The following is a 20,868-nucleotide window of genomic DNA, read 5'->3' as shown; positions in this document are numbered from 1 at the left end:
ATTGTGCTAATTTTCACTTGTCAATGACTAAATTAGTCATGCGAGTGATATGTGCTAAACTTAGCTTTTAAACAGATGATGGGTTACTATTGCATGATCGTTTTAGGACGTCTTATTGAAAATTTTGCCATTGTATTGTTTACTCTATTCTAGCTACAAAATTGAGTGAACGACCATTGCTATACTTTTAACAATTGGCAAGTCCATTACCAAATAATTTTATAATATTACCCCCACTATCGTAGTCAATAATTCACGTTTATTTCATACTTCCTCCATTTAACTCCACTCTACCATATTTCCTTTTTCATCCATTCAACTCCACTCTACCTATTTCCTAAAAAAGAATGACAAATGACCATTTTGTCATCATATCTCATTACTTATTTACAATATTTACCACTCATACCCCACTACTTCTACATCAAACTCCACCCTTTTTCACTCATACCCCACTTATTTACATCATACCCCATTACTTATTTACAATATATTCCACCCAACCCCACTCTTCTTAATATTTGTGCAAAATACAAATAGGTAGAGTGGAGTTGAATGGAGTAGTATAAAAGAAAGTAAATTATTAACTTGGACATAAAAAGTAAAAAATTACATCATCAAATACTCCGTACTTATTTGCATTGTTACAAATAATCACTTAACTTAAATAAGTTTATCTAATTACTTTTTTAGTGTGTACTGGGTAAAGCACCAAGTATATATGATAGTCTACAAATCACTTATATTATTAAGACAACTAACTTTTTTAAGGGGTGACATATTCAAAGTCTAAAAAACATAATGTAGAGCCATATTACCCCCACAAGATAGTTGTTAGTGAAAATTTTTAACACCCTTTAAAATTTCATCCAAGTTTTAATTCAATTGGTCTCCCTTGTGACGGGTTACCATTTGTGGCGGATATTTTGTGAGTTAAAATGGTAATAAAATGGGTTAATGGAGAAAGGGGACCACATGAATAGTGTTGCAGAAAGAGAAAAAGTGGGTACTTTGTGAGGTAAAATGGTATCCGTCACTCAAGAGTGACGGATATGTGCCGTCACAAATGAGATTTTGTGGTTTTAATTATTAGACTATACCCACTTGACATCATGGGTTCTTGTCAAAAGAATTTGTGTGATTTTGGTTTTGAGGCAATATGTAATGCTACACATTCCCCTCCACAAACGTTAGGCTAAGCTAGAGGCTTTCATATTGGTCCCAATGGCCCATACATCACTCCCTTGGGCGTACAATAATTAGCAATTTGCATGTGTTTTATACACTTTAGAGATCAAAATAAAAATCATCTATATGATTCTATTTTGGGGGTATTTGATTGTCGATTAATTTCTACTCGATCACGCAGTGACATATATGCTTTATATTAGTGTCAAGTCCCCACCCTTCCCTAACCCCATCTCTCACTTTCAAGTGTTAATTGTCTTAGATTTAGCATCTATGTTTTTGGAATTATAATAACTTTTATGTCGAACATTGCGTTTTCCCCTCTTTTTCTCTCTCTAAAAAACCCCTAAAATCCCAATCTTGCAGCTACTGCATCCCCATTCCACCCACCGTCCTTCTTGAGCCTCACGCGTTCGCCGGAGATGGAGCCGTCTTCGATGCTCTATCTCCGGCGAACTCCCACTCCTATTTTCTTTCATCTTCTTTAACCCGGTTCCATTCACCCTTTTCGTTCCATTGTTCCCTTCGTTTTTCGATCGGCTTCATTCCTGACGGCTGACTGTGGTTTGTCTTTAAGGTTCACCATCGTCTTCCTCCTTCATCCGTTTAGCAATTATTGTTGTGGTTGATGTTCTCTGAATCAATCCAATGCCGATTTTTTATCTGTTTTCGATTGCTCGACGGTTTTTGCAATCTGGTTTTGAATTTTGGGGATTTGGGGGAGGTTTCTTTGATTGACTTTCTAGGTTTTGGGAATGTATTGCGCGTTGCAGGTGATACGAAATGCAGGTCTGTGCGTAGGGGCGTCCCAGTGTTCTGGTATTGATGTCTATGTTTGATGCTTCTTTTTCGATTTCGTAATTTTTAATCGTTTTGATTGCGTCCTGGTGAGTGTCCCCCTTTCCCAGGTTGGCTTCCCTTCATCTTTGTCGTGGTTGTGTGCTGTTGTCCGAGCTCGGCTTTGTCTCGGGGGTGGCTGTTTGGCTTTCGTTGGTGGTCATTGTTTGTGTTGACGGGTTTTGTCCGAGGTTGGTGTTGAAGGGAACATGGTGCTGCTGGGTTTTGGGTGTTTGGAACATGGTGCTGCTGGGTTTTTCTTAGAGGAGTGGTGATAGGCTTATCGCGTACCTATGCAAAAATAATTTCCCTAGACACAAGTTAATGTAGTAATAGGGGTCGAACACAAGGAAACGGGAATTACGTCGTGAATTGCTATGGGTGGATTTTTATCAAGGTCGATTACGTTTTGGGTTTGATTTGTTTGGTTTGTTGATTAATGAAAATTGCAATGTAAATAATATGATAAAAGATAGTCTAAAGGGGTCGGGTCACTCATGCAAAGGTAAACATATGAACATGATAAACTTGGTACTAATAATCTTGTCAATTACTTAGGCTTAAAGATACCCACCTTACGGCATTAGTATCAACCATAGATCGGGTCCTAGAAAAACTCTCGTCCATGACTAGGTCGTCCTACCATACATGCTTAGTCTAATTCAATTCTGTGCCTCTCGACTTTAGAACGAATAAACAAGTTTTAATCTACGACTACGGCCGATAATCAAAGATTAAGCGTAACAAAGCAAGCATGTGATGGAAGAAATTGATCAAAATTATTATAAACTTTATTTAATCATATTATATGTTTGATTTTGCATGGCTCCCCTAGCCTTTAGACTAGAGAATTTAGCTACTCATACTTAATTGTAAAATGCAAACTAAATTGTAAGTAATGTTGAACATGGTTAAATGAATTATACTAATTAGGTGATATAACATACGAAAAGAATAAAGCTAAGGTAAATATGAAATACTTGATTATGATAACTATGTGATAACTAAAGCAATGATGTAAATTGTAAACTTGTAATAAGAAATACCTTATAAAGGAAGGCTTGCATGGAAGAACAAACAACTAATAACCAAAAGATTGAATATCAAATGCTTGAAAATCTCTTGAAATACAAAGTGTTGAATGATTAATTAAGGAATGCTTAAACAACTTGAACTTGAAATGAAAACTAATGAGAGAAAACTTATAATGCTTGAGGCTTAATGTAGTAAACTCGGACGTAAAATGGGATGCCCAAAACCTAGGAATACCTCTCCTATTTATAGGAGAGGAAGGAAAAAACGTAAGAGTCATCGGGGCATGCAACCCCGATCGGGGTTGGCGGCCCCGATCGGGGTCACTTAATCCTCGGTTTATCGCCTTAAATCTCCTCTTAATTGCTAAGGTATCCAATGTTGGTGATTAAATGTGCGATTAATCACCCGAGCAATGTTCTAAATTCCTAGCATCCTAAGCTCTATTGGCATCCAATGCTTGCAACCTTGATATGGACCTTCATTTTGGGCTTGACTTTGCATTTGGCTTCATGTTTAATTCCTTACTTCAATCCACTAATCTTCATGCAAAACCCAAGAAATCTTCACACACTTGGTCCAATATTTGGCCTTGTTTAGCTTAGTGAACTTGGTGTACAAAATCATAGGAAAAAGCCTCTAAATGCTTAGATTCCTACAAAACCGTAACAAACACAACAATACACCTAGAACACAAAATTAGCTCAAAAATATACTAATTAAAGTATGATAATCAATAGAAACCGAGCTAAAATGAGGGGTAAAAGCATATATAAAATGAACATATCAAACTCCCCCAAGCTAAACCCTTGCTTGTCCTCAAGCAAGAAACCAAATCCCATCAATTGCTATATCCTAAACAAGCTAAGCATAATGATTTAAAAACCCGAAACAACATGGGCAAGGAATAAAGCAAGACATGGATGAGATTTACACGACGGCGTAGCATAGAAAACTTTGAATGAACCTTTAAGCTCTTGCATGATCTTTCGACTTATGGACTCTCACGGGACACTCAAACTCTTTTATATGTGAAAGGACAATTTTCGTGAATGAACACTCAACTATCCTCAACTTATAACAATGTGCCCGCAATCTAATATGGTAAACATGTCAAAACTAGCAAGCAAAAACAATCAAATGTAAGCATGATAAAGAAGCCAAATGGGTAGGAAGAAGGTAAATAAACATGGGTAAGAAGGGGGAACAAAAGAGTTATGGTAATGTGGAGCTAAGTCAAGCTAGCAACTACCAAAATGCAAGGATGCTCAAATCCCAATTCTAACCCAATTTTTCAATTCAAACCATAAGAAATTTCTCCAAAATATAATGAATAAAGCTTGAGAATTTCTCACATCTTTTCTTCTTCTTCTCTTTCTTTTCTTTTCTTTTTCAATGCATACTTCTTTTTTTCCATGCTTTTTTCTCATTCATTCATTTTTTTCTTTCTTTCTTTTTTTCATTTTCTTTCATTTTCCAATTTTTCAATTCTTTCTCATTTCTCTTTTTTTTTCTTCTCTTTTTTTTTTAAGCATTAAGACCAAGCTCACATGATTTCAAACAACCAAATATATCCCAATGAGCACCCAAACACTATCCAACTAAGCTACTAGCTCAACAAGGGTGGGCAATTTCAATGATGTAGCTAAGGATAAATTTTGTGAAGGGGTCAAAAAGGCTAAAATATCATGTGAATGGCTCCAAAATGCTAAAACAAATGAATGCATGCTTACCAAGAAATGACATGAAGACCATACTTGTGCGTTTTGATGTAACACACATTATAAGGAGACACCTACACTCACCTAAGTGAGACCAAATATAGATGAAATGGCCTTAAAGGAGGTTCTACCTTACCATTTTGTAGCTTGCCATAAGTCAAGATCAAGCCTATTCGGTTCATTCTCCATCTCCCACCTACTATGTCAAGACATCCCCATGTAGCTAATATCCCATCATTAAAGAATAAATCATTAGCAACAAGCTATTGTTAGGATAAGCAAAGAGGAAAGTAGGCAACAAGCAAGCACAAAGCAAAAATTTCTCTCAAAAATTTTCAAATTTCCTACACTACATGCAAACTACACTATATGCAAATGCAATCCCCCCCAAGCTAAACATCACATTGTCCTCAATGTGCCAACTATCCAAATCACCCAAGCAATTATAAAAATGGCTCAAAGCACAAAGCAAGGACTAGAGGTTATGTCTAATGGGTTGCAAGATCTAAACTAATATGCAAAGCAATTAAAAACTTACTCAACTTGCTAGCCCCCCCAAGCTAGCATGAATTCGGGGGATGTCTTCATTGATCAACTAAGAAAAGGGCCAAAAATTGAACCCCTTCCTCCCTTTCTTCTTCTTCTTTCCACTACCACTTGATTCTCCTTGTTGGCCACTACCACTTGAGTCATCCCCTTGAAGAGGAGTGACATACTCACCAATATCTTGGCCACTACCGAGACCTTCACCATAACTACTAATCCCACCATAGCCACCATAGCCTCCATATCCTCCATAGCCTCCATAGCATGCCTCAATCCCATAATCCGAACCACAAAAATCCGGGCCGGGTTCATTGTGAGCAAATGTACCTGCATCATTGTGAGGAGGGGAAGGGGGAATATGAGATGGAGGAGGAAATCCGCCCGGAGGATAAGTATAGAATGAAGGGTGTGGCCCCTCGGGTCGGATAACTCCTTGCCTAGCAAAATGATCATAAATAGGATGTAATGCAAGTCGTTGGTCATCACGAATTTGATTAACACCTAAGTTCATTTCTCGCATCATGTTCATCATTTCTATGCTAGATGGTGACTCAATGCTAGAGGTGGAATGACGTGCTTGGGAGGATGAACCTCCCACACGTCTCTCAACGGTGGTAGTTGACTCACCTCTAAGAGCTAAATGGTAGGTCGGTCTAACAAAGGGTTCACTTCCACTACGAGGCCTAGTATGAACCAAAGCCTTTATTTCTTTCTTTTCCTCGGGTAGACGAATGGAGTCTTGTCTACCTATCTTCCAAATCATGTTGGGATGAGCATCTTTAAACCAATTACAAGAAAGAAAGTATTCATAATCAAGACCAACTCCCCTAGACCTAGACTCAAGCAATGGTCTCAAACCGGTAGTCTCTTGGTTGAACCTACATAAATGGTGAGCAATTTTTGTGACCAAACCACCTAAAACAATGCAACTATTCTTGGGGTTAGTTTGTTTGGTCAAGTGGACCGCAAAGTGGTAGGGGATATTGATTCCCCACTTCTCATCACCATTAACATTTAAGAAAGCACCCAAGATTTCTAACTCAATCTTCCTCACCGAGTGAGGTTCATTTCTACCAAAAAAAGTCCATCCCATAAACCTTTGCCAAACCCTTATGTCGGGATAATGAATAAATTGATGTGGTGTATGATCAAAACCCGGAAAAGTCAAGTGGGAAATGGCATCCCAAGTTAAAATGGGGTTATAATCGTCGGGTGACTCGGTTGGCAACTTATGAGGCAAATCAAAGATAGCGGCAAAATCCGCTAAGTCCATCTTATGATCTTCATTAAATAAACGAAAGGTAACAAAGAGAATGAAACTTAGGGTCTCTTGGACCTATGGAACTCAAAGAGCTCAAGAACACAAGGGTGAGTTCGGGGAAGGTCTTATAATTCATGGTATAACAAGATTTCATGCCAAGATTTTTAAACAAAGCTTTAACATTTTTCTCTATTCCAATGTTGTTTAAAGATGCTTGGTTAATGAATTTCGTCGGTTCCATACCTTTGCTTTTCAAAACAACCCAATTGTTGTATTGAGCTAGTGAATTGAAGATCACATTTGGATATTCCGGGTCATGCCATTGTGGAACATCCTCCATTTGGACATCCGCTGCTGCATTGGAAGCCTCCGCCTCACCTCTCCTTCTCTTAGAAGCACCTTGTGAAGGAGCTTTTCTTGGTGCCATATTGCTGAAATTTTAAGACAAAATTCATCTTAAGGCAAACCAAAATCCATCCTAATAGGCATAATAGTATGAATTAGTGAACTAATTCACACTACAAACAAGTAACAATCATTCTACAACCAATTTCTAGCACTATTAAGCACAAAATCGAATTCCCCCAAACTGATTTAGGGTTTGCATAATCCAATTAATTGATTGCAATAGATGAATTTAAAGAGAAAAGAGAAGAGATCTTACCAAGTTGATGTTAATGGTTGAACAAAGCTTGCAAATCAATGAAGAAAATGAAGTTTCCTAGTGATTTGAGGTAGAAAAGTGAAGAAGAATGGTGGAGATAGAGAAGAGGAGTGCCGTCGGGTTAGATAAGAATGATAGAAAAATTTCTTTTTTTTTTTACTTACCCGTCAATAATGCAAAAGAGCTACAGCACCACGACCCCGATCGGGGTTAGGCGGCCCCGATCGGGGTTGACCACTTACCCGCTTTTTGACTTTCTCGTATAAGGGAGTAACTCGTTTTTCCTTTTTTCGAAAACCACGTCCCCGAACGGGGTTTTTGCATGGGGTTGCGTGTCAAATGCACTCCACTTTCTCCTTTCTTCACTTTCACCTAAAAAATCACAAAAGAAAAATCGTTAAGTTGAGTATTTTATTACTAATCTACGAAAAACAATTAAAATGCAGAAAAACAAAGACAAAAATAAATAAAAGCAATAAAAAGCTTGGGTTGCCTCCCAAGAAGCGCTGGTTTAACGTCCCGCACGACGAAAAAGCTTGAGTCGGTTTAAGCTTTCTTTGGTAGAGGTTGAACGGTCATTTCCTCTATCACACCAACGATCACATTCTCATGGTAGAGCTTCAAACGATGACCATTTGCCTTGAATTTTTCGCCCTTGGTGGTCATCACTTCAACGGAACCGAACTTGTTGACATTTGTGACGGTATATGGACCGGACCACCGTGATCGTAACTTTCCCGGAAATAGCTTGTATCGGGAATTGAATAGCAAGACCTTATCACCAATTTGAAATTCCTTGTTCAAGATCTTTTTATCATGCCATCTCTTTGTTCTCTCCTTGTAGAGACGGGAGCTCTCATAAGCTTGCAAACGGAATTCATCGAGCTCATTGAGTTGCAACAACCGCTTCTCTCCACTCAATTTCGGGTCCATGTTAAGCTCCTTAATTGCCCAAAAAGCCTTTTGTTCCATCTCAACAGGAAGATGGCACGCCTTTTCATAGACCAACCTATATGGTGAGGTACCAATAGGTGTCTTAAACGCGGTGCGGTAGGCCCATAAGGTATCATCGAGCTTCATACTCCAATCCTTTCGTGATTTGGCAACAACTTTCTCAAGTATGGACTTGATCTCACGGTTGGAAACCTCTACTTGGCCACTAGTTTGTGGATGATAAGCCAAGCCTCTTCTATGGTAGACTCCATATTTTTCCAACAAAGCATCAAGTTGTTTCTCACCGAAATGAGTGCCACGATCACTAATGATTGCTCTTGGAACACCGAACCTCGGGAATATGATCTTCTTGAACAATTTAATCACATTGCGAGCATCATTGGTAGGAGTAGCAATTGCCTCTACCCATTTAGAGACATAATCAACGGCAACCAAAATATACCGATTCCCTTTTGAGGAAGGAAACGGTCCTTGATAATCTATGCCCCAAACATCGAATACCTCTACTTCCAAAATTCCATTGAGAGGCATCTCATGTCTTCTTGATATGGAACCCGTCCTTTGGCAAGCATCACAAGCCATCACGAAATTTTTGGCATCTTGGAACATGGTTGGCCAATAGAAGCCGGATTGCAACACCTTAGCAACGGTCTTGGATGGTCCATGATGACCACCATAAGGAGAAGAATGGCATCCTTCTAGCACCCCTTTCACATCCCATTGTGGGACACATCTCCGGAATAGCCCATCGGAGCAATGTTTGAACAAGTGTGGATCATCCCATAGGAAGAACTTGGCATCATGTAAGAACTTCTTCCTTTGTTGATATGAAAGGTTGGGTGGCAATTCTCTTCCAACTAGGTAGTTGGCTATGTCGGCATACCAAGGAGTATTGGCTTCCAACATCATTAGAACATCGTCGGCGAAGGAATCATCAATAGGTAATTCAATACCTCCATCTTTGAACTTCAAACGGGATAAGTGATCGGCAACAACATTTTCGGCCCCCTTCTTGTCTTTAATCTCAAGATCAAATTCTTGCAAAAGCAAGATCCATCTTATCAACCTTGGCTTAGCTTCTTGTTTGGCTAGGAGATGCTTCAATGCGGCATGATCGGTATGAACAATGACTTTGGAACCAATCAAGTAAGAGCGGAATTTGTCTAAAGCATAGACAATGGCAAGTAGCTCTTTCTCCGTGGTGGCATAATTGATTTGAGCCGCATCCAAGGTTTTGCTAGCGTAGTAGATAGCATGGAGAACCTTGTCCTTTCTTTGTCCTAGCACGGCACCTACCGCATAGTCACTTGCATCACACATGAGCTCGAATGGCAAGTTCCAATCCGGTGATTGGATGATAGGTGCGGAAATCAAAGCCTTCTTAATCCTATTAAAAGACTCAAGACAATCGTTAGTAAACACAAAGGGAGCATCTTTTAAAAGAAGCTCCGTAAGGGGTTTGGCAATCTTAGAAAAATCTTTGATAAAACGGCGGTAGAAACCCGCATGGCCCAAGAAACTCCTTACACTCTTCACATTTACCGGTGGGGGTAGTTGCTCAATAACTTGGACCTTAGCACGGTCCACTTCAATTCCTCTCTCCGAAACAATATGACCAAGTACCACTCCTTCATTCACCATGAAGTGGCACTTTTCCCAATTCAACACCAAATCAACTTCTTCACAACGCTTCAAAACTTTGGACAAGTTAGTCAAACAAGCATCAAAAGAAGAACCATAGACACTAAAGTCATCCATAAACACCTCCATGATAGACTCAATGTAGTCGGAAAAGATGCTTATCATGCAACGTTGGAAGGTGGCGGGGGCATTACAAAGACCAAAAGGCATTCTACGGTAAGCAAATGTACCATAGGGACATGTAAACGTGGTCTTCTCTTGGTCATCCGGGTGAATGGGTATTTGAAAGAACCCGGAATAGCCATCTAGGTAGCAAAAGTATTTGTGACATGCCAACCTTTCCAACATTTGGTCAATAAAAGGTAATGGGTAGTGGTCTTTCTTGGTGGCTAGATTTAGCCTCCTATAGTCAATGCACATTCTCCAACCCGTCACAATTCTAGTTGGAATTAACTCATTTTTATCATTTTTGACTACGGTGGTTCCTCCTTTCTTAGGAACCACTTGGACCGGACTCACCCATTTAGAATCGGAAATCGCATAGATAATTCCCGCATCTAACAATTTAAGCACTTCCTTTTTGACCACTTCTTGCATGTTAGGATTTAGTCGTCTTTGACCTTGGACACATGGTTTATGATCTTCCTCAAGATTGATTCGGTGCATGCAAAATTCGGGACTTATGCCTTTTAAATCGTCAAGTTTATAACCAATGGCTTTCTTGTGAGACCTCAAGACATGAAGCAATTTAGCCAATTGACTCTCATCTAATTTAGCACTAACGACACGGACACATCCCCTCATTGTCAAGAAAAGCATACCTCAAATTGGAAGGAAGGGGCTTAAGCTCGGGTTTTTGTACCTCAACATCTTGTGGTGTAGCAACCAAGCCTATAAAGTGCGAGCTCTCCTCCAACGATAGCTCCTCTCCATCCAATTCTTGCTCCAAAGCATCAATCTCCTCATTTCCAATCTCATCATCACCTGCAAATGATTCTAAAAGCAAGAGTGCCTCCAAGGGATCTTTAGACAAAGATCGAGGTGTAGAGTCTTCTATAACAATGTCAACAACATCCAAAATGTCAATAGAATAACAAGACTCTTCTATCATAGGACTCTTCATGGCACTATTCAAATTATATGTGACCTTATCGTCACCCACTTCCAATGTAATTTTACCGTTCTTGACATCAATCAATGCACCCGCGGTGTGTAAAAATGGTCTTCCCAAAATGATTGGGATTTGGGCATCTTCGGCCATGTCAAGAACAATAAAATCAACCGGAATGAAAAACTTACCAACCTTAACGGGAACATCCTCCAAAACTCCCAAAGGGCGTTTTATAGAACGGTCCGCCATTTGCAATGTGACACTAGTGCATTTTAAGACTCCCATATTAAGCTTAGCACAAATAGAGTAAGGTATTACACTCACACTAGCACCTAAATCGCATAAAGCTTTATCAATTTGGTAGGTGCCAATTGTGCATGGAATAGAAAAGCTACCGGGATCTTTTAACTTAGGAGGGGACTTGTTTTGCAAAAGAGCACTCACCTCGGCGGTGAGAGCTATTGTTTCAACCTCATCAAAAGTCCTCTTCTTAGTTAAAATATCTTTCATGAACTTAGTGTATGATGGAATTTGAGTGATTAATTCGGTAAAAGGAACGGTTACCTGTAAATTCTTCACAACTTCCATGAATTTACCGAATTGGGAATTCTTTTGATGCTTTGCCAATCTATGAGGAAATGGCACCTTGACTTTTTCCGGAATCTTTGCTTCAATATCTTTCTTTGGAGGAGCATCCTCCACTTCCTTGACTTTCTCAACAACAACAAGTGGGTCATCCACTTTCTTTGGAATTTCTTCAATTGCCTTATCATTGTTAGAGACCTCTAACTCAACAAGTACCTCCTCATCATCTTTGGGCATGGATGGCCCATCATATTTCGTTCCACTTCTTAAGGAAATAGCATTAAGGGTAGCATGAGGTTGCTCACCTTGAGGGGGTAGTTGACCCAATTTCCTTGAAGAGCTAGATGAAGCCAATTGAGCCATTTGTTGCTCCAACATTTTGATCGCGGCATTTTGAGCTTGCTCATTCTTTTGAATTTGAGCCAACAATTCCTTTTGCATACGGATTATCAAGCCCTCAAGCTTACCTCCCTCTTGGTTATTTTGTTGGGCATTTTGTTGTGGAGGTTGAGTTTGTTGGAAATTGTTTTGTGGGGGCCTTTGTTGATTTTGATATCCCGGTGGAGGGATATATTTTTGTTGAGGGACATAGGCATTTTGTTGTGGTGGGGGTTGTGGTTGAGGATTTAGCACATTGTTGCTTCTATAAGACATGTTCGGGTGAAATCTTGAATTTGGGTTATATGTGTTTGAGAATGTACCCGGTGGATAAGCATTTTGTGCATTTTGTCTTAAAGCTAAAAAGGCATTTACCTCTTTAATGGGAGCTTGGCAAGGAGCGGCATAGTGACCCGCACCTCCGCAACCTTCACACACAACGATTTGGCTCGTTGAAGATATGGCATTGACTTGTTGAATGGAATCTCTAGCATCCCTCTCCGCCAATTGTTGTTGGAGCAAAGCAATTTGAGCTAGCAAAACAGAGTTGTTAGAGGATTCTTCTTTACCTTTAGATGGCACAACTCGGGAATTGACATATTGGGCATCATGGACCGCCATAGATTCGATCGTGGCATGAGCAAGATCGGTGTCAATTTGATCAAACCGCCCATTGTTGGCGGAATCAAGAATCCTTCGGGACTCGGCACAACATCCATTGTAGAATGTTATTGCAAGAAACCAATCATCTAGCCCATGATGTGGGCATTGTCTTTGAAGCTCTTTGTACCTCTCCCAAGCCTCATATAAGCTCTCAAGAGCTTGTTGACGGAATCCGGTGATTTGGCTCCTCAAAGTTTGAGTTTTCTCCGGTGGAAAAAACTTTTGGTAAAAAGCAAGAGCCAATGTCTCCCAATTGGTGATTCCCATGGCGGTGCGGTCAAGGCTATTGATCCAAAGCTTGGCCTTGTCCTTTAAAGAGAAAGGGAAAAGTATTTCCCTTATTTGGGCTTGGGTGACGCCCGTTTGACGGATCATGGAGCAATAGTCACAAAAGTTTTGCACATGCAAATTTGGATCCTCCAAAGGACTTCCTCCAAATTGCTTTCTCTCCACAAGGCTAATGAAAGCCGGTTTGATCTCGAAGTCCGGCGCGGTGATTTGAGTGGTTGTGATTCCGGCCGGAAGCATGGCCGCGGTGGGCTTTGAATGATCGGAAAGTTTCACCATCTTTTTGGTAGTAGATGGTGATGGTGGTGGAGATGATGAACTTGAAACCTCCTCCTCTTCAAGAATCTCTAGATCGTCTAAGTAAGACTTTCTAGCACTTTCGGCTTGTACGGGAGAAGAGGCTTCTTTCACTTCCTTCCAAAAACGTCGTCTTCTCCTAAAGGTTTTCTCGGGATCGGAATCCGGTGAAAGCAATTCTCCCTTGCGTGAAGACCTGGGCATAAGACAACAATTTCTAGAGAAGTGATAAGTAACGGTCTCAAGGAACAAGTGTTCCCCAAGACAAAGGAAAACAAGATAAAAATCGACAATTCAAAAATCAATAAAACCGTTTCCCCGGCAACGGCGCCAAAATTTGATAGGCTTATCGCGTACCTATGCAAAAAAAATTTCCCTAGACACAAGTTAATGTAGTAATAGGGGTCGAACACAAGGAAATGGGAATTACGTCGTGAATTGCTATGGGTGGATTTTTATCAAGGTCGATTACGTTTTGGGTTTGATTTGTTTGGTTTGTTGATTAATGAAAATTGCAATGTAAATAATATGATAAAAGATAGTCTAAAGGGGTCGGGTCACTCATGCAAAGGTAAACATATGAACATGATAAACTTGGTACTAATAATCTTGTCAATTACTTAGGCTTAAAGATACCCACCTTACGGCATTAGTATCAACCATAGACCGAGTCCTAGAAAAACTCTCGTCCATGACTAGGTCGTCCTACCATACATGCTTAGTCTAATTCAATTCCGTGCCTCTCGACTTTAGAACGAATAAACAAGTTTTAATCTACGACTACGGCCGATAATCAAAGATTAAGCGTAACAAAGCAAGCATGTGATGGAAGCAATTGATCAAAATTATTATAAACTTTATTTAATCATATTATATGTTTGATTTTGCATGGCTCCCCTAGCCTTTGGACTAGAGAATTTAGCTACTCATACTTAATTGTAAAATGCAAACTAAATTGTAAGTAATGTTGAACATGGTTAAATGAATTATACTAATTAGGTGATATAACATACGAAAAGAATAAAGCTAAGGTAAATATGAAATACTTGATTATGATAACTATGTGATAACTAAAGCAATGATGTAAATTGTAAACTTGTAATAAGAAATACCTTATAAAGGAAGGCTTGCATGGAAGAACAAACAACTAATAACCAAAAGATTGAATATCAAATGCTTGAAAATCTCTTGAAATACAAAGTGTTGAATGATTAACTAAGGAATGCTTAAACAACTTGAACTTGAAATGAAAACTAATGAGAGAAAACTTATAATGCTTGAGGCTTAATGTAGTAAACTCGGACGTAAAATGGGATGCCCAAAACCTAGGAATACCTCTCCTATTTATAGGAGAGGAAGGAAAAAACGTAAGAGTCATCAGGCATGCAACCCCGATCGGGGTTGGGCGGCCCCGATCGGGGTCACTTAATCCTCGGTTTATCGCCTTAAATCTCCTCTTAATTGCTAAGGTATCCAATGTTGGTGATTAAATGTGCGATTAATCACCCGAGCAATGTTCTAAATTCCTAGCATCCTAAGCTCTATTGGCATCCAATGCTTGCAACCTTGATATGGACCTTCATTTTGGGCTTGACTTTGCATTTGGCTTCATGTTTAATTCCTTACTTCAATCCACTAATCTTCATGCAAACCCAAGAAATCTTCACACACTTGGTCCAATATTTGGCCTTGTTTAGCTTAGTGAACTTGGTGTACAAAATCATAGGAAAAAGCCTCTAAATGCTTAGATTCCTACAAAACCGTAACAAACACAACAATACACCTAGAACACAAAATTAGCTCAAAAATATACTAATTAAAGTATGATAATCAATAGAAACCGAGCTAAAATGAGGGGTAAAAGCATATATAAAATGAACATATCAAGTGGGAGTTGGGTGGGCTTGGGATGGGTTTACACGGTGTGGCTGGCTTGGGTAGGATGCAGTGGCTTTTCCGAAATTACTTGTGTGCGAGCTCTTATTTTATACGTTTTCCTTGGTTTTCTTTTTTAAAATAATCTACTCTTAGAAGAGTATTTGCATTAATTTTCACTTCTTAAAAGTTTTCTATCTTAGCTTTCTGAATTGGGGTTGTTTTTTGTGAAAAGTTATGGCTGCCATTTCTATTAATGCAATTTTCCTAAAACACTTTGTTATTGCACATGGAAATGGTGAATTTAAGGAGGATGATTGGTCACTTTTTAGTTCTTTCTTACCAAAGGAAGGAACCCATTTGACTAAGGTTAAATTTCTTAAGGAGAGGGGTAACGATTTTTTTAAGCAAAATATGTTTGACTCTGCAAGTTTTGCTATGAAATGGCATGTCGACTTTTATGTTTGGTTTTGGAATCGATGGAGGACTATGACGCTGATTCTGTATTGCAATTAGCAATATCTTTAAATTTGAATCTAGCGGCTTGCGCTAATAAACTCCATGAGTATGAGGCGGCTATAAACTTCTCCTCTTTGGTTTTGTCGTCCTTCCCAAAAAATGTAAAGGCTCTTTTTCGTCGAGCTATAGCTTGTATGAAGACTAATATGCTCATGGAAGCGCAAACTGATCTTGAAACTGCGTCAATGCTTGAACCTAAGAATAAAGATATCCTTAGAGAACTGAATGTTCTCAAGAATTTACGGGCTATTAATCAAAACGGTAAGAGAAGTATAGAGGACCAGTTGTCATGTGAGGTGGCTAGGGAACGTAAAAGACCTATCCCTGATGAAAATATGGTGGACACCTTAGTTAAGGATAATGGGGGGTCTTCTTGTGGCTCTTGTGTTTCTTCACTTTTCGACTCCCTTTGTCATGGATACCTGCATTTCGGACGAAGGTAATCCTATAAATCTCGAAGGAAATTCTTCTCCTATCTTTGAGTTGGATCACAATCACAAAGACTCTCAAATAGGTGAACACGAGTATACTCCTAAAAACTCGGTTCATGAGTTCTCAAGAAAGGGTGGAGGAAATTCAAGGCTAAGGATCTCCGGACAAGCTTATCAAAAAATGCTTCAAGGTAGTAAGGTGAACTTTTACAATAAAAGAGACTTGTCTACTATGACAATTCGGATCCTTAATAACAACGTCACAAAGGAGGGAGGCATTGCAAGAGATCATTATAAAGGAAAGAAGAGGAGGAGACGCTCTAAAAAGCGGAAACCGAAGACGGAGGTGGTAAATGAAGACACGGTAATTGAAGACACGGTAATTGAAGACACGGTTTCTTGTTCTGGAGCCATCAATGGGATTCATGTTGTTAATTCGAGGGAGTCCTTTATTGGGGTGGTTAACTTGAGCGCCTCCTCTATTTGTGACGACTTATCTCCTTCTGGTTCTCAAACCCTCCGAGGAGACCATACGGTTGTCGCCTCTAATTTCTGCTTACCCGTTTCTTTGGTGCATGACACGACCAACACCTCTTTTTGTTTCCAAGCCCATAAAGATTCAAGTAAGAAGTGCAAGATTCCTCTCTTTGGTAAACAGTCACGTGCCTCGCCTACACGTAGGGTTTGCAGGAATCCCTCAGGTACTCCTCTGAAGCCCAGCTGACGAAGAAGAGAAAAGAAGAATTCGCTCATTTGGCAAACCCGGATCGTCCCCTCAAGAAGCCTTTTCTTTTTGCTAACCCCATTCTTAGCTTATTTTCTTTTTCAGATAATGTACTAATAAAGGCTGGCTCCGAGAGTCGGCTAAGCACTATGTAATGAACCTTTCTTTACCGTTGCCAAAAAAAAAAAAAAAAAATGTTTTTGGAATTGTGTATCGTAGCATCATCTATAGTGAAGAGAAAGGATATCTAGTGATTGAAGATACTGGAAATATTCCTCACCTCGGCCACCACCCACCGGCCCAACCCCAACAAATGACTTTAAATGTTTGGATTTGTTGGTTTATTCTGGATTCGAGATCTCGAATTAGTCATGTACTCATGTTTAGCAAACAAGCATGTTGTCTTTGATTAAGGCATTATGTTTAGGGGTGGACAAGTTTAGGTATGGACCGGAAAAATAGACTGAACCGGGCTATTTAGTCTGGACTGAACCCGGGTCGAATTCATTTAGGTCCGGTCCTCAGTCCTCATATTTTGAAGTTCGGTTTTCGAACCGGTCCGGTCCAAATACACCGAAATTTAGGTGATTTGTATTAATTTTCAAAACTTTTATCAAGTAGTGAAGCATTTTATCTTCAAAACAGTGTTATAAACTTAATATGTTCTAGACTTATAATGCGTCCGATAAGCGAAGCACGAGTGGTCACTATGTTTGTTACATCTTGTTACAAAGCAAGAAAACAAAGGGAACTGAATGTAGGGCGCTAATGATAATTTCTTCCCATGACATATCGTTATTGTAGTAAGTATGTTTGGTTCCTTGTTCTTGGATACTTTGCTACTCTATATTGGATTCCAACCGTTCTGAAAAATTCTTCTAGTTACAAGTTTGCGGATAATATTCCTTGCATATCAACACAAATCTAACCTCGCATATTTTCTCTGCAAATAATTCTTCTATAAAATAGTTTTATACTAATGTTATTGTAAATCCAATCGATATATTACCTAAACAACCTCACTAAAAAAACTTCCGACATCCACCACTTTCCATGACAAACATATCAAGGTCGTTTGCATATGATTTTACAAGTTTTATTGTAAAACTGCTTTACAGGAAACTTACTCTTTTTTATTTATGTAGGGCAAATAGTTATTGTTAGGTCTTATTTTTTTGGCTGACAAGAGGTGAACTGAACTAAACTGAACTTAGGCTCTGTTCTTTCTGGCTTATTTTCTGCTCACTTCAGTTCAGCTTAGCTCTATTCAGTTCAGTCCGGTTCAGTTGAATTCAATTCTGTTCAGCTTCATTCAATTTAGTTTAGTTCAGCTCAGCTTCATTCAGTTCAGTTAAGCTCCCACTAAGTTCAATCCATATCAGTTCTACTCATCTTGAACTTTATAGTTTTCATTAATATTATTTACGGAGTATTTAATAATAATAACAACAACAACAACAACAACAATAATATAATAATATTATTATAATAATAATAACATTATTATTATTATTATTATTATTATTATTATTATTAATATTTATTTATTATTAATTAATCATCCTCATTATTGTTATTATAATGAATATTATGATTATTAAAATCAACAATATTGATATTAATATAATTACTCTGTTACTAATAATAATTAGGAATTAATAGTATTAATAATATCATTGTTACTATTAATTTTAATATTACTATTATTAATAATTTTACTATTGTTAATATTATTATTTAATTACTAATATGTAATTGTTTTTTCACAAAGACTTCTTCATAAACGTTCCATTTTGTACCTTTTTCACCAAAATCGAACCAAATGAACTTAGTCAGTCTGATCACTCCATGTTTGTATTCCGTTAGTCTGATAACCAAAATCGAATCAACATTTTTCCTAAAACTTAATCTAATTGGTCAATTAAAAGATGGATTCTAATTTACCAATTGATAAACTTAGTCAGTCTGATCACTCCATGTTTGTATTCCGTTAGTCTGGTTATACCCTGTATCTGCTCCTTTATGTCGATGACATCATTATCACCGGTAATTCTCCTCCTTTGATTGGGGCTTTTATCTCTCATTTTGCTCGTGTTTTTGCAATGAAAGAACTGGGGGACCTTCACTTCTTCTTTGGTATACATGTGGTGCGTACTACAAAGGATATCTATGATCTCCTTCAAAAATTTCATCTTCACACACTTCAACCTGTACGCATTCCCTTGCCTTCAAGACCACTGTCTCTTTCACTGATGGTGAACTGTTGGTTGATCCTATCGAGTACCGCAACATGGTTGGTGCTTTGCAGTACTTGACAATGACACGACCTGATATTACGTATGTCGTACATCTAGTGTCTCAGTTTATATATGCACGCTCCTCGTACAACTCACTTGTTAGTTGTCAAGCGCATTTACAAGTATTTGCAGGGCACAACTAGTTTTGGTTTGTAGATCAAGCCATCGAGTCGTCTTGCTATTGTGGCCTACTCTGATGCTGATTGGTCGGTTTCCTAGATAGTTCTCGTTGGACAACAGGCTATGCTATCGTTTTTTGTGACAATGAAACAGCCTACGTTGTCCAAGTCTTCCACTGAGACTAAATATAGAGTCGTGGTTAGCTACTACGGTGCATGATGTCCTATGGATTCTGTCATTACTTGCCGAGTTGGGCATCGTGCTTCGTCAACCACTGCGACTATTCTGTGATAATGTTTGCCTCCAATCTTACTGTCAATCCCATCCAACATGACCGCAACAAGGATATTAATTTGATTTATCATTTTGTTCGCGAGCGTGTCACTCATGGCGATTTAAAAGGGTGTTATGTGCCTACACAACATCAGTTGGCTGATGTTTTTACTAAGAGTCTTTGTGGTCACTGTTTTGATACTTTACGATCCAATCTGCACGTGTTTTCCCCTGCACAGATTGAGGGGGGTGTAATATTGTAACCAAATAAGGATAAAATTGTAAAACCCTCTTATCTCACATACTCCCTCCTATTCTATATATTCTTCCCTATTTCCTAAAACGGATTATTCAGGTTTTCTTCCCCTTTCTTATTTTGGAAACTTTTACTCTTATTTTATTCATTTCTCTCTCCTATCACCAAACCCCACCCAACTCTTTTCCTCATATTTTATTACTTTCCTTAATGTTTTGGCCCCACCATTTCTTATTTAACTCATAATTATTCATCCCTCTCTCCAATTACCAAACCCCACCCAACTTTTTACTCTTATTTTATTCTTCTTCTTAATTTCCGTGCCCACAAACAAAGGGAAGAATACATAGAATTGGAGGGAGTATATATTTACAGAAACTAATGATCGGTCATTAAGCCAAAACCTTTCATACATGGGACTTTTGCATTACAACATTTACAAGCAATGTTGGTAACATGCAATGCTCTATAATGTCAGCTACATAACAGGCAAAGTTATAATCAACTTTATAATGGTTTAATAAAAAAAAAAGATTTGACTTCAATGTGCATGCCCCTTTCCGTTTAAAGCAAATTCTTATTCGAGATGGGTTATTTTCTGTCTGAAATAAGACGGATTAAATGTATCCATTTTATGATAAAATGTTACTATTTTCTGATAAAATGTTACCATTATTTTCAGGGTAAAAAGTTACAATTTTACTTATAACATTTTGTCATTAAATGGTTACATTCTATTAAAAAATGGTGACATTTGATCCGTCTTATTTACAGACCGTCTGAATCAAGACTTATTGTCCATTTAATCATGATCTCTCCAATTCCATTTTTTTTTTGAGAAAAACACCCAAAGGGTATTACCTTAATAACGACAAATCATAGTTTACAGCATTGTTTACGATTGGAGGTAAGACATCCAACCAAAACGATCTACTAACTATACGAGGAGTAATATGGGGACGAGCATGCGCTACACAATTATTGACTCTAGATGTATGAGACCATAAAACAGAAACAAACTCATCACATAAGACAAATATATCATCAATAATCTGCGAGAACATGCTTCCCCCTTGCCGCCTTTCCTTCAGCGTATCAACAACCTTCAAAAAGTCATTCTCCGCCAACAATCTTTCATATCCCCTATTTCTTGCCTCTTGGAGACCATCCAACACCACTACTGTTTCCGCATAGTATGACTCCCAGT

At 38.5% G+C, this 20,868-nt stretch overlaps 1 non-coding gene across 1 annotated transcript; it reads left to right on the top strand.

Annotated features, from left to right (window-relative positions):
• Positions 1–12,669: 12,669 nt before the first annotated feature.
• On the top strand, positions 12,670–12,776 carry LOC141619293 (small nucleolar RNA R71). The gene has a single exon (XR_012531656.1). It is a non-coding gene; the product is annotated as a small nucleolar RNA R71 (small nucleolar RNA).
• Positions 12,777–20,868: the final 8,092 nt, after the last annotated feature.

This window comes from Silene latifolia, chromosome 1, assembly GCF_048544455.1.
Source record: "Silene latifolia isolate original U9 population chromosome 1, ASM4854445v1, whole genome shotgun sequence".
Classification (NCBI taxonomy): Eukaryota; Viridiplantae; Streptophyta; class Magnoliopsida; order Caryophyllales; family Caryophyllaceae; genus Silene; species Silene latifolia.
The sequence above is the reverse complement of the archived record's forward strand: the minus strand, read 5'-3'. Positions and strand labels throughout refer to the sequence as shown.